The sequence below is a fragment of the Aythya fuligula genome, chromosome Z (assembly GCF_009819795.1).
Source record: "Aythya fuligula isolate bAytFul2 chromosome Z, bAytFul2.pri, whole genome shotgun sequence".
NCBI classification, from domain to species: Eukaryota; Metazoa; Chordata; class Aves; order Anseriformes; family Anatidae; genus Aythya; species Aythya fuligula.
Genome location: NC_045593.1, coordinates 69,173,970 through 69,189,289, shown reverse-complemented (window position 1 = coordinate 69,189,289; position 15,320 = coordinate 69,173,970). Strand labels below are relative to the sequence as shown.

At 43.7% G+C, this 15,320-nt stretch overlaps 1 protein-coding gene across 2 annotated transcripts in view; it reads left to right on the top strand.

The window, feature by feature from the left end:
- The first annotated feature begins 6,035 nt into the window (after positions 1 to 6,035).
- The window catches only part of ACO1 (aconitase 1), a 35,724-nt gene continuing 26,439 nt past the window's right edge, over positions 6,036 to 15,320 (top strand). Inside the window, exon 1 of one of the 2 annotated variants that reach the window (XM_032205363.1) lies at positions 6,036 to 6,099. The gene's annotated coding sequence lies outside the window, so the exon portion shown is untranslated. Of the gene's footprint in view, positions 6,100 to 11,576; positions 11,596 to 15,320 lie in introns of those variants that run through there. The other variant, XM_032205364.1, reaches the window with a different exon arrangement.

Here is a 15,320-nt window from a genome sequence, read left to right as displayed (position 1 = left end):
CCCTTGTGTCCTACATAAGAGCTTCACACTTTATATCAAACTGCTTTTACGTGCCTTCTACCAGTGGCAGCTTTAAAACCTTCAGTTTATTTAGAGCACTGCAGCAGTGACACTTAATTCATCTGACAGATTTATATTAATCCTTCCCGGCAAAGTGGAAATTATTCTGAAATTGGAGGTGATGGCATCACTTCTACTTGTAGTGATTATCTCAGTTACACCCAATTCAGCGTAACAATGACAATTAGCTCTGTATCTTATCTCACAAAACGCTTCATGGCACTCACAAGGCAGAATCAGCAATTCAGCTGGTTTCAGCAGTACAGAAGGAAACGTTTAATGAAAAGCCTAGGTGCCCAGCAACATGGGATAGCAGAGTGGTCAGTACAGTACTTGAGACCTCACCAATTTCAGCTGCATTGCTACAGCTACAGACACAAATGCTCCTTCTTTTCCCTAACTTTGGGAGTAACTCATGTTTCAAAACCATTGTTTCTTAGGAGGAAAAGGCATATTATTTAAGTATCTATTATTATTATTATTTTTAAGTTAGTGTATTTATATTCACTTGTGAAAATGGCACATTTGTAGCTAACCCACACTTAGGCTAAATCCACACAATTATTCAGCTCTTGTAAGCAGTTTGCTAAATACCAGTTGGTTCTAACCAAGAATTGGTGTGTATGTGCATGTCATTTATAAGTCCAAAATACAAAGCTGTTCCCACATGGCAGCAGAAATGTAAATTAAAGCATGAAGAGTGCTATTGTTTCTCCTTCCTATTCTTACAAGAAATGTCACAGTTATCAAAGTGGAGTAACTCCCAAATTTTGAGCTAGGAAAAAAGAAAACTGTATTCAAATGATTTAGAAAAGAGAGAACTCAGTGGAATAGGCCCCAGCAGAAGTATAAAGCCAATCTATTCTAGATAGAATATTAATTAAATTGTAAAGATTTCTGCATATCCAAAAATTATTTCCCCAGGAAAGGCTCCAGTAACCCAGAACTCCACTCACACATCAGTAAACTCAGTTGTTGGTTTTTTTTTTTTTTTTTTTTTTTTTTTTTTTTTTTTTTTCCAGTCGTGCAAGCTGTAAGTCCTTGGACAGAATAATTTTCCTTCTGTTTTAAAGTATAACAGCGGAAGTGATTGTTATTTTTACACAAGTGCAAGGCGTTTCAGGAACCCTGACAAAGTTTCAGAAACAGTATTTCTGCAAACATCTGCATCTAATGTATCTGTTTGGAGGGGATGGAGATAAGATTAGTGTGACATACATCATTCCCACATTCTCAAATGTCCTGAAGCCAAACATCCCAAGTCCAAAAGTGCCCTTCGTTACAAGACTTGCCCAAAGTGCTGAACTTTACCAGAACACAAGATGCCTGAGATTAAACTCATACTGAGGGATCCATCCTGTAAACACACTTCTGTGCATGCTTGACCACGTAGCTGCAAATAATCAACAACAACAACAACATTTATGAAAATACAAACATCTGTCCAGATTTAGCAGCAAGTTCCACTACAAACCACTGAGTCTACAGAGAATTAGGGCTAAGGAAGTGCCAATTTGTAGAGGTGCCATGTTCCAAAACAGGACAATTTAATCAGTTTGCTGGTGGTGAAAAAGAAAGAATAAGAATAAGAAGAAAAAAGCTATCACAAGAGCAAACCTGGCCTTTTACTTTTCTTATGACATGGCTTCCACAGTGTTCTTTTTACTGGCAAGAGGGTAGACTAGCTTAATAAGATTTATATCTCTGGGATGATTCGATGGTTGAATGGCATTTATCTATCTACACATAGTAGCTACTTGGACAGAATGGTGTTGGACGGAAAATGTCAGGTTTGGGGGATAAAATAAGTTCTTTGTGTCCAGGCAACTACAAATAACTGGGAGGGGACGGGAGGGGAGGGGAGGATCGTGCTGTAGTGCTTGCTCAGTTTACCAGTGACCAAAGGCATGGCAGTGAGGAATACGAAACCACTGCTTTTCAGGCAAAACTACAAAACCTAGCCAGGGTTAAAGCCCAGCTACACAGGGAAATACACTGGTGCCCAACAAAGAGTTCTGCATTGCCTGCAGGGTGTATCATCGCTCTTAATAGGGCCAAGAACTGCCCTTGTACTTCCACAGAACACACAGGTTTTCTTTCTGATGCTTTTTACATCGACTACAAGCTCATCAGGAATTTTCCACTTCTGAAGAAATTCTGCAAAAGTAGTATGTAGGGCCTGGTTTTGACAGCACAGCGCTGGCAGTCAGGAGACAGCAATTTTACTTGTCTCAATCTCAATTTGCAGCTTGATTTTGGGTACATTAGCCCCTTTCTCACCTCCATTTTCTTCAGCTCATCTGCCAGGGCTGGACAAGTGCTTTGATATTGTTGCAAGAGTGCTGGGAGTGGAAGGGGTGGGGAGGTTCTTCGTCAGACCACACGTGTGAACTTCAGCTGGGAAGTGAAATCAGAACCTGAACTCCAGGCCAGTGCCCTCTCGCAGGCAGCGAGACACCAAGCCTCCGCTAAACCTCATTTAGCCAGCAGATGGCAGAAGTTAAATCTTTGTTCTGGTACTGAAGCCAAACCGCGATATTCAATCAGCCTTTGCTGCAGCTACGCGAATTGGAGAGTCATTTAAAGAAAGGCATTAAAAAAATAGCGTTAAAACCAGAGGCAAATCATAATGTATTTATCAAAATACGCTGACCCTGCAAAATAACCTGCAAAATCCCCCCTCAGCAGCTCCTAAACTCTGATTCACAGATGGCTTCTTGGAGTGCAACACTTCTAGTGAGCGCCAGGTTCATTGGAAAATGCACATTATAGCCCACAGAACATAATATGAAATGTTATGTGCCCGTAGGTGCTGCCTGGGGGACACACAGTGCTCCAGAGCAAACCTCACTGGACCATTTCATTACACCACGGAAAGCCAGGAACAGCCGGAGGACACATGGAGATTGTGCTACTGACGGACACTTCTTTGGGATGACTGCTTTGAAAGGCAAACACTGGATCCTCCAGGCTGGCAGCTCTAAATTACCGTCTCCCTCACCCCAGCCTTAGCCTAGTTTTAGACAGGTGACAGCAGCCACAGGTTGTTGCAGCCTCAGTGAGCAGCTGAGTCTGTGTGGGGGATTAGCACCGTGCACGATTCTGCTAAGTGCTGTACACTAAGGCTTTATAGGATATAATGACCTGAAAACTTCTGCGTGGGAATCCCACATATTTGTAAGTTCTTGCTGGGATAAGAATGGGTGAAATGTGTTTATAGATGTAACAATAAGTCATGGAATCATAGAATGATCTGGGTTGGAAGGAGAACACCATCTAATTCCAACCCCCCTGCCATGGGCAGGGACATCTCCCACCAGACCAGGTTGCTCAAAGCCCCATCCAGCCTGGACTTGAGCACCTCCAGGGATGGGGCATCCACAGCTAGGAACTGAACAAACATGACACGCTCCCTGGGTTTCTAGGACACTGCTTGGTCAACAACTTCAGAGATCACTCTAGAATCAATTTGAAGTTAGACCAAGCGTCTTGCAACTGGATTTCCCCAAAAATGAGAAAAGGGCAAAGAACTTACATACAGTTCCTCATCTCCTCATCTGCTGTGAAATGATTTCACACAAAAAAAACACCTAAAAAACAGGAAGTCATGGGAACTGGGACGCCCAGGATTGCAGCAAGAAAAGCATGTTACTCCTATTCATGTCTATCTTCAGTGCAAGAATTGAAGAATGTAAGTTTTTGGTTTGTTTGTTTTCGTTTCTTTTGTTTGTTTGTTTACTTTTTTTTTTTTTCCTTACTTTAGCCCTCATTCACCACAGTGCATGATTGCCCACAACAAATGTCGGAGGTCTTTGCAATCTGATCTTAAAACCCAGAACACATTTCAGTAAATATCTTCCTTATAAACAATGGTTCTAACCTACTACTCACTTCCCAGCAATCTTTGGAGAGAGACAAACCTGACAGCAATCATCTGACACATCAGACACATTATTATCAGCCTAGTCCTGTTGAGGGGAATGACAGCTTCAAACACCCTGTACTGCAAATGCCAACCTGTGATAACCTTCAGAGAGTATTATCATAAATCCTTAAAGGAAGAGCCTATCTTCCAATCCCAACACAGCCTCTGTGTCCTTAGATACAAGCAGCTGATGCTGCAGCAGTGCTGCCTTTTCCTGTGTTAAGAAAGCCTCCCTCCCACAGCAGGACCTTGGGTGCCATCCCTCCAGACAGAACAGAAATTACAAGCCTTGCAGATATTCACTGACAGAAGTTAAAGCTGACAAATGGATTTTCCATTTCTGTTGCTGACCTGCTATTTTACTAGTCTTTGCTTTTCACAGAAGAGTTCTTAGGCCTATCAGATTTTGCAGCAATTGCATTGGCATGAAGGATTCTGTTCATGATTCAAAACTCAGTGACATACACAGGTCTTGGAAATCTGTTTTGTTGGGAGCAACAACAAAAATCACAATTTCTTTGAAAGGAAGTGGCCCAAAGAGTTATTCCCAGACTTTATCCCACTAAGAGGAAGGTACTGAAATTATGTCATTGTTATTTCTTAAACATGTAAAAAAAAAAACCAACAACAAAAACAACTTCTGCAACATCTAAAACTCTAAGGAAATCACTGAGAGGTTTTAGAAATTCTCCAGCTTCTCTTACTACCAGAATCATCATTATTTTGTGGTGTCCTGAAGAAGTCATTGGCCTTTTCCTTCTACTACCAAATTACAGAGATAACTTCATTCCAAAAACCTGAGTCTTCTGAACCTCTTTGAGTAAAGGTTTGAATGGATGCCCATTTTCATGTCTGAGTTAACCATTTCTTAAAGCCAATCAGTTGTTCTAAAGACTGATTTGATTCGAAAAAGAGAAGTTGGAGAATATATATTACTCCACGAGATACTTACACTGAACATAAAGCAGGGCGACCTGTAAAAGATTTTGAGTGATAACTCTAAAGTACTGTATTTTGTAGGTGACATGACAACTAGAAGTATCAAGATAATAGTAGGCTTAAGTACAGACAGACCTTAGAGGACATAATTGTGCCACTTAAATCAAGACCAAGTGTATTGACGTAAAATACAAAAGAAGGAAAAATAGCAAGACAACTACATATCTTCTTTGCTAGACCCTGAGATTCTGCCACTGATTTTCCCTGGCCTGCATGTTCCAGCTGGACAGTGCGTAGGCAGGAGGATCTGCCAGCACAGGTCAGCGTGCAGAAATGCAACCGGCAGACAACCAGACAAGCTGTCTTGGGCATTTTATAGGTTCCTGCAGTCTTTTCCAGCAGAGAAAAGTGCTTCCATTTTCACTCTCTGCATCACCTCCAGCATCTGAGGTCCGCTCCTCTCCTGCAGTGTCAGCAAGAAGCCCTGTTTGTTCTTCACCTCGTGAACCTTCTTCAGGGGAAAATAAATCATCAGAAACAACTACAAAAACATTAGTGGCCGTCGGTTTCTGCTGGTGGTTAAGCAACAGGTCTGCTAGCCACTACTCTCCCAGCCGCCCCTCAGAGATGTGTGAGACAAGTACGCCCTTTTTGCGTGATCCCTGCAGATCTTTAGCTCCCCCTTTCTTTATCTAATGCTTTCACTAGGACTAGATACACTTTAATTTATTCTTTCTTCTTTATTGAACGCTTTCCCTAGAATGAGACGAATTCTAATTGACGCTATTCGGGCGCCGTTTCTGTCAGGGGACGGGGGACGCGCAGCAACGCCCCCCCCCCCACCACCAGGCTGAGGTGACAGTGCCGTGCCAGCCTCTGGGACACTCTGTCCCCGGACACCCCCTCCAGCACTGGCGTCACGGTATCGATCCCGGACGGGTTTTGTGTAACAGCGCGGGGCGGGGGGGGAACAAAGGCCCGCTGAGGCAGGGGCAGGCCGGCTCGCCCCGCCGCCATGCCGGGCGGGGAGGCGGGAAGCCGGGGCCGCCATGCCCGGCCTTGAGGGCGGCGGGGCGGAGCCGGCCCGCCCCTGCCCCTGCCCCTGCTCCTGCCCTGTCCTGTCCCTCCGCAGGCCGGCAGCGGGGCAGCGCCGCTGGGTTCCTGCTGGCTCCCCGGTGAGTGCAGGGCTCGGCGGGGGGTCGCCGTGCCCTCCTTCGGCCCTGCTGGAAGCCGCCTCCCCCGCCGCCGAGGCGCCCCCTCTCCCGGCCGGGTGCGGGGCATGGCGGCGGGCGGGCGGCTCGGGGGCACCCGGGCGGCTGCGGCAGGGCTGAGGGGGGCTGAGGAGGGTCCCAGGAGGGTCCGAGGGGGGTTCCCGGGGTGCTGGGGGGGCTGTGGAGGGTCCCCGGGGTGCTGTGGGGTGAGGAAGGGTCCCCGGGGGCCTGCCCGCCTGCAGCGCGGAGCCGCCGGGAGCTGCTGTGGTGGCAGCGCTGAGAGGAGGGTTTGTGGGGAAGGAGGGGGAGAGGCGAGGCTGCCCTGCCCTCGTCCTGCTGTAGCTGTTTGGTGATTTATTATTATTATTATTGTTGTTATTATTATTATTATTATTATTACTGTTATTTTGTCTGTTGGAATAACGCTGGCCTAGCCTCCTCGCGTTTTCAGCGGTACCGAAATGCTGCGGGAGGGTGCGTGGCGCGGATACGGAGCACACGGCTGTGCAGTGGAAATAAAATAAACCCTTCCCAAACCCGCAGGACGCAGAAAGGATGGAGGCAAAGCTTTAGAGGCCGGGAGGAGCGGGGTTCACCCGGTGTGAAGGTGAGGTTGTGCAGGCACAGGTGCCCCACAGCAGCCGTGAGGTGGGAGCTCAGAGGCAGGTATTTGCGTTGCCCAGCCTGGCCGGGCAGCGTGGCCGTGGAGGTGCAGTGTTCTGGGCTGTGGATTAGGTATACGTCCAGATTAGTCCCTCCATATCTCTGCGGTGTATTGCTGTGTTTCATAACACCGCCGCGGCTCTCTCTTATTTATTAACTGCAGGTTGTACTTTGATATTTAGCTTCCACCTCTGAAACTAGTGTAGGTGCGAGAAGGGGGAAAGATGTAGAGATCTGGCCTTCAGTATGCTTTAGTATCAGCAGGAAACTTGGACTAAAACAGAGGATTCTCTTACCCAAAACTTGGAATTGAATTAGTATCTCTGAGCACTCCAGCGTGTTGCTATTGTTCAGACTGGCTCATTATCAATCCACAATACTGCAGTAAAGGAAGACCACCCTAGAGAAAAATATTAACACTGGAATGTTTATTTAGTACTGCTTTGCTTAAAAGCAATTGTGCTCCATCAGAATGTCCTAATAAACTTCTGGGGATTGTTAACTTCTTCAAAGGACATAGGAAGAATTTAATGTGCATAGGGTAGGAAGTGCAGCTGACTCTTATGCCCTCCAGGATTTGTGGTGTGTTTGAGGAGTTATTTGAAAAATTGTCAGTACTTTACTGATCCTGGACATTGTAAAATAAAGACAGTTCCCCTGGAGCATTTCAGTGTGTGAGGGAGTCTGAGCACTTAGCTATAGGGATGCTTTACAAAGTATGTATGAGTATAGCAGATTAGTGCTGAACCAAAGGTTGTAGGTCTTTCAAACTCTATTTCCAGTCACATGACACTTGTAATTTGGTGCTTTCCTCCTCTCCTGGTTCTCTTGAATGGAATACCAACCAATGAATGATACAATGCCACTCTGATATTTTTAATGAAGTTTTTATTGTAATTGTGGACGAGCTTTCACAATGATTGCAGAAAACCACAGAATAAATATTACTAATATTTAAATAGTAAGAACAGCAGCAAATCTCTTTGGCTAGTATTTTTCAGCACAGACTCTCCCTGCAGGCTTTTGCCACACAATAGCTGGAAGTTTTCTTCCTCACTCCAGTAACAGTCCACTTCAGATCACTGGAAGGGTCTGAACTGAAGAGTGGTCCCTTTCCTTCTTTTGAAACAGTGAGGAGGTAAAGATGAGTCGTTGTCTTCTTTTTTTTTTTTTTTTTTTTTTTTTTTTTTTTCTCTCCAATTTGTCCTGTTTGTGTGAATAGGAGGTAAGAATTTTTCAGGGTTCTTGCTTTCAGTGTTGGCCTGGGGAGTGGTTAGCTCAGAAGATTTCCTCTGGATATTTGGCACGTCCTCACAGGAATTGGGACATCCCGCAATTTTAGGGTCAGGACTCCAGAAGCTTGTGAAATAGGGTGTTTTGTTTTGTTTTTCCCTAGGCTTTTTACAGAAAACTGTTCTGAAAAAGTCATTTGAATTAAAACAATGTTTGATGGAAACTTAATTTTATTCCCCTGGGAGCTTGGCTAGTAAGCTCTGGTAACAGCTGGTTGGAATTGATGAAATGTTATCAGATACCGAGTTGTTCTGCTTGCAGACTGAAAGCAAGGCATTTTGAAGGTTGGATTGATTCATCTACATGAACAGTAGAATAGCTGCTGAGATTCTAGGCAGCAGCTTTTATTGTGAGGAGATTATCTTCCAGTATTTCCAGAGTGCAAAGGCCTGAAAATTAGGGGAAAAACACCATGATGCCAGACTTATTTCACAACAGTAATAATAATTCTTTCATCAGTTCTTCATCCTGAAAGGACTCCTTCCACCTACGTATTTTTGATGGCTCTGGAACAGGTCAGAGTTGCACAGAAGGAGTCCTAGGGGAGCAGAAACGGCAGTTTACAGGGCTGATATGTTGCTAGTGGGGCAAGTAGAAGAGAGCTGATTCACATTACTCTCATTTAGCTTCCACTTCCCATGCGCTTCTGCAGTCATCCTTCCAACTTTCACACGAGCCTTTTGAAACAAACAGACCAGTAATATGTCTTTTAATCCTGCATACTGAAATTGAAACCAAATTTCAGACCAAGCATTTGTACATGCTTACAACACTGTATTTCCAGCCTTCTTGCAGTGCTTCCATGTTAGCTTGTTGGTGGGAACGTGTTCCTGCGTGTTCCCCTGTATTTTTTTTTTTTTTCCTAACACTGAAAGCTGGCTCTTTGTTAAAACTAGTCCATGCTGCATATTTATTAATGTATAGTCTAAGACTGCTAACAGGGGAAATGAGCAGCAAGTTTGTACAGAGGTAGGAAGTAGGTTAAAGTTCAACATTACTCTTTCAGGGGAAAAAAAAAATAAATCAAGGCTTTATTTTTCAGCAGTAGCCTCCAGATAGGCTTCCTTGTGTCATTACATGTAATACTGCTTGTTTTCCTGCAGGAAAAAAAAAAGTCTCTACTTTTAACTAGGACACTCACTGGTGAGTCTGCTGACACAGCGCTCCCTTAACACTTATGGCTGCTTAATTAGGATCTGGATTTTTTTTTTTTTTTAACTGTAAGGTTAGATCACATTCCAGAGGCTGTCTGAGGATACTAGATATGTGTGCTTGTCTGGGTCATCAAAAGCTGGTGAGATGCACGCAAGAGAAGTGTTTTAACAGCCCCTTGAGTAGAAAGTGAACTAGCTTTCTGCCAAGTGAGGGAGGAGGAGGTAGCATTTGGCTTTCCGGAGGGATGACTTGGGGTTGAGCTTATTATCCGCATCTTGAAACTGAGCGCTCATTTAAACTTACAGCTCACTTGGGGCTGGAGTTTCTGCAAAACCCAAAGCCTTGATTTCGCAAGCATGATCTCTGAACTAAATTTTCAGTTCCTGCAAATGCGCTACAGCGCTGTTAACGACATGAAATTCTCAGAATGCTTATGATAGCCTGAGAATTATGTAGATTATAGGGATATGCAATTAGCAGACTTTCCAATGTGCTTGAAGTACAGCACATTGTGGTTTTGAGTAAGTATGTACTTTAGTGTTGCAGTCAAAGGTTTAGGCATTAGGAGCAAGCAGTAAAGTCAGTAATCCAAGGTCCCATTTGCGTTCCAGTACAAAGTTCCTTTTGAGCCTTCAAGATGAAAAGGGTTCCCTGAAAGCTTGTGTAGAGAGTTAAAATAAAAAAAAAAAAAAAATCCTTTACATATTGCTGGATTTTCTTCCAGTGCACAATAATGAAGTGGTTTATACCATGAAAATACTTGCTCAGCTGTCAAATTGCTAGTGGACTTCTCTTTAAGGATCTATGTAACTGTGGACTTCTCTGTGGAAGAGAGAAACACAAAGATGCTCTTTTCTCAGGTCTCTGGTAGCACTGACATCTCATCGCAGACAGTTTACATCAGTGCTGCGCTCTGTGCTTCTTATATAGCGGCCTTATCTGTCACAGGTAGAGCAAATGTTAAATAGTAAGAGCTTCTTTTAATCAAAACAAGAAACCTGTGTTTATTGCAGCTGTAGCTGTATTCATCTGTTCTGGGTGCATACAAATGTAATTATAGCTAGATACATTATAAAACAAGACGCTGCTTGTTCCAATAGTGGTGTACTGGTGTTGAACTTAATCCAAGTGCCAGGGGCTTTTTATTTATTTTTTCAATACATGCCAAGATAGCAGAAACATTTTCCTTCAGCAACTTTATATTTCAAATATTTTTTTTTCTACCACACAAATATCTGTGTTAACTTTTTTTTCTAAACTGTCTTGAATTACGGATGGATTTATTTGCCGAAGAATTATTACTGCAGACACCTGACTCATGCCGGAGAAGCTGCCTTTCCATATCAAACACATAGATTTCTGTCAGCATGCTTAGCATGGGTATTTTCAACTAAGGTAGGTGTTTATGCAGGGCATGTTGCAATTCCAACAGGACAGAACTTCCTACCTGATGGACCTGCTAACAGATCTTAGAATCACAGAATGGTTTGGGTTGGAAGGGACCTTAAAGACCATCCAGTTCCAACCCCTGCCACAAGCATAGACATTTCCTGCTACCTTCCAAATCTTGGTTCGTGGCTAAGAGATCTGAAACTTTCGTAAACTGAAATAAATGAAGTCATCAACATTTTTAATTAAGACCCATTGCTAAGCAGAATGTGAAAACATGAGTAGAGCTCTGCAAATTGTAGACGCTCATTTTCTGCTGGGGAACAGAGCAATAACCCCAAGTTTCAGAAGTGCTCTGTAGCTGTATGTAGTTCTCAGTAATGACAGAAACTGCGTGCTCAATATTGTGATGGATTTACAGTTCAGTAGTGTATTGCTCTGTGGCAGCTCCCCTGAGATTTTTTATACAAACATGCATGCATACATACAACATGTCAATTGTTGAGTAGACAAAACTAAAGGAAATAATAACTTGTGGGGGCAAGAGGAGGATGATGATCACAACTGAAGATGGCAGAGAAGTGGTCAGGTTCAGCACAGGTGGTAAGTGCTGTGTTTCCAAGCAAGGCTGTGAGTGATCCATAGGTCTTCTGCCTTTTTCCCATCATCAGGCAAGGACTTTTATCATAGCAGTGCTGCCCGCTCACACACCCTCCTTTTTCCAGTTTTCAGTTGGATGTTTCTTCACAGACACCTGTCATACCTGCAGGTCTAAGCCTTCAATCTCTGTGTTTGCTGAGTGTAACCACTTCCAGTGGATGCCCAAGTTAAATTGCTCCTTTGCAGATTCTGTGCTGTTGTTCTTCCCAGCAGGGACAGAGAATGAACGTGCTGTCCAGGGAAAAGTCTGCTTCAGGTGTCAAGCCACTAGATGTTCAATTTTATGAGTAGATGTTGCAAGTAAGTGATCCCTGCCTGCTAATAATGGAGGCACCTTTGCATAATTTGTAAGACAACAACCAAGAAACCAAAGATGAATTAAAAGAGACAGTGGTGGCATAGACTTGTTCCTGACCGTGCCTGTTATGTGCCTACATTCAGACTTTATGGTCTGAAGTTTAGACAGAAGTTCCCTCACCCAGGGATTTTTCTTTTCTTTCTGCAGGTCAAACAAAATAAATCTGTGTGCTTGGTTGGTCTTCAGGCACTTCAGTAATAAGTGATTATTACTCTGCAAGAGTCTTTTGTTGACACTCGTGTAATACAAAAGAGCATGAGTTGCTATTAACATCTATTTCAGCATAAAAATACTACATATGCTAAGGTTTTCTTGTATTCTGGATAGCAAGAGATAAGTGTCTCCCTTGAGACCCCCAGAAAATCAGAACAACGTGGTTCCTGGTATTAATCTCGTTCAACAAATGAAAGTAAGAGCGGTTATGTTTCAACATGTATATACAAATATTTTAGTGGTGCAGAGATCGTTCCTTTTAGTCTGATTAGCTATATTCACTTTTTACTTTCAGCCTCTTCTGCAGATCTAAAGAGAGTAGAATAGTATGCTAAGGTGGTATTTAAAGTGGAATCTGTCATCAGGTTCTCTTCTATAAGTACTGCACCTCTTCCTTCCCTGCAGTCTGGGTGAGATAACTTCTGCAAGTGCAAAACTGCAGGATGCTTTTTCAATTACATCTGTTTCACTCATGTTTCAGCTTGTTGAGGTTGTTCCAGGCTGCGCTGCTGCTTTTAAAGGGGTCTGAAGCAGAATCCAGGATCCACAATCAATTGAGAACGTGCTTTAATTAATTCCCCAGTATCCGGAGCTTAGTCCTTTTCCAGTTGGTGTTGTGATGCAACTAGTACTGGGTTTATGTTGTCAGAAAAGTTAAATCAATAAACTAAAAGTGTGAAAACACACACAAAATGTGTTTAAATCCCCTGTGAATTTTCTTAAGAAAAAAAGTGAAATTAAGTTGCATGTCTTTATCTTTGTTTTGAGGATTTTTGAGGATCCACGTGAGACTTTGTCATCCCTTTAACGTATTTGATTTAGTTGATTAACTCTGAAGAAAAGAAACAGATGGGAGGATACAGATACCTTTTCCTTCCAGTCCCCTTGGGACTGTGTGTATTTTGTATGTGATGATCATTCAGCCACACAGTCTTCAGGCTGCCACAGAGGTCCGCGTGCACAATACAGCCCATGGGCATATTTGTCCTGGTCTTTTCTTGCAAGTGAGTGTCTGAGCACTGATGGTAAATGCTGAGTGTACTGACCTACTCAGTGCAGATGGCGTGAGGAATGTTACCGTACACATATTTTGCTAGCGTGATTGCTTTGTTAGAGTATCACAATACAAGATTTTGTTGCTGGAGAGATTTGAACCCTGCTGTGTCATATCCACGGATACAGTGTGGAACAGCTGTTTTAGCACAGAGTTTGTTCTCTGCTCTGAAGGGCAAATGTTACATGCATGAAAAACAGTTTCCCTTTTTATATTTGGAAAGCTATGACCTAGTCCAAATAAATTTGCCCCTCTTGGTATTCATGGTTTCCATGCTGATGCTAGGAATCCTGCACTTTCGCTTCTGTGGGGGAGAGAGAGAGAGCTGGAGCTGGGAAAGCCAGAACAACAGGAAAGCCAAAACCCAGACTTTTCTGTGGTGAGCTGATGTGCAGACTGTGGGTAAATTCTAGATAATCTCCAGCAGGAGATGGAGGGGGTCAGCACAGCGCTGAGCATCGACATCGATAGGACAAGCTGAGTAGGTGACATTGATAGTTGGGGACTTCGGATTAAAGGATGACCAAACAGCATTAATGTGAACCCTAATTGCCAGTGCTGGTGGAATTGTATTAGCAAGCACAGGGAGGGCTAAAGTAAGGCTACTGTTTACCTGGTACATTTTACACGAGTCATGCAACCCTTTGGAAAGGTTCAAGTAATGGGAATATGCGTCTTGGCAGATGGTATTTGGAGGGGAATGTATAAAGAAAGGAGTGTCAACGACTTCAGAAAAACACCTCAGTGAAGAATGTGAAATTTGCCATGCTGCAAAATGGCAGATTTTCACTACTAATGCCTAGAAACTAAACATCCTTACTCCAAGTTCAACTTTTAGCATGTGCTCACGAAGACATGGATTCTGCGGGGCAGCTGGAAACTTGACAGCTTTTGCCTCAGTCACTGGTATCGTGGAGGTCTCCTGGCTCGTGATACTTTTCCTTTCTCATTTGGTTAATCCTCCTTGTTGTGTCATACCTCAGAGCTCCCCTTGCTCCTTTCCCTGTGTCCAGATCTGCACGAAGGTGGAGGAAGGGGACCAGGTTGAAGAAGAAAGCTGAGGCTTTCTTCTTCAGCAGAGCAGCTCGTGCGGGTTACTTGTGCCTGTTACCCTGAAGCCCCTGGGTCCGTGCACCCCTCATCCTGAGGGCTGTCGTGAGGAATCCCCTTCCAGATGTGGCCTCCACGCCATCCAGGGCAGGAGATCGAGTGCTTTCTGTGGGGTGGCCGCTCAGCTGCGGCCATGCACAAGGTGCGTGGCCCTGCCAGCCCTCTGCCGACAGGTGCTGGCTAACCTGCTTGCATATTTACCTTTCAGTGTCTGCACAGCCTGGATAAATACTCTGTGCTGCAATCACGAGTTAATCTGTATCCACTGCAGTGATTACTCAAGGTTTTGCTGCTGGAGTCAACCTGCAAAGTGTTGCTTCCTCGCGCCTTTTTGGCCAGTCAGCCAGAGAAGAGAGCACGTGTTTAGGCCTTGGTGACCTCCAGCCTGGTTTATTTGTTCAACTAACTGATGATGGCAAAAACGCTAACAAGTCAATAAAGTCTCCATCGTAGGGTCTTGAGCTCACACAGGTTTGACAAGACACTGACTTAAAAGAGAAATGTTGCTGATGCAATTTATACTTACAGGAGAATATGCAAAGTGAATACAGTGGCCTCATTACGGTCATAATGAAGATCTGCTGCATCTCTCAGCGAACACCCCAGAGTTTCCTATCTTCAACTGCCCTTTTGGCTTTCCCATGAGAAATGAGTATACATAAAATAAAGTTCTCAGCTTGGAAGGCAGAAAATAAAATCGGCTTGCAAGGAGAGGAAGGAAGCAGTTTATTTCAGTCATGCTCAATCCTAGAAGGACAGGGTTTGCTTCGGAAGAGGAATACCTGAGTAACTCATGCTGTTCAGAGAAGAAAACCAAAATTTGGTGAGGTTGTATAAGGGACTGGTATCTGCAAAGATGGGATGAGAAACCTGAGAGAATAACCTGTAGATAGGAACATGTGAGGTGATATGTCGGGCGCACTTGGTTCATGATAGGACAAATTCAAACACACATGTTGCAGCTGAAGTTTTAGGGACACAATACAGGGTGCAGTGCAGAATAGAAATTGTTTTTGGCCTAATGCAGGCACAAAAAATCAACTTGATTTCTCTGCGGTAAAGGAGTGCGTTGTCTGTGAATGCTTAGGAGTAAACACTGTTCTCTGAAAGGTGGAGGCTTTTGTGAACTTCCAGATACAAGTTTATAGTTTACAGCAAACAGTGCCTCATCTTAACTTCTGTTGTTTTGGCGTTTGCAGTCTGTTCATTTTCCTACCTTTCTGCCTTCTCTGGGCATTCAGTTTTTTCTCAAAAATTTTCCCTTGTTTTGTGTGGCAGAATGCTGGACAT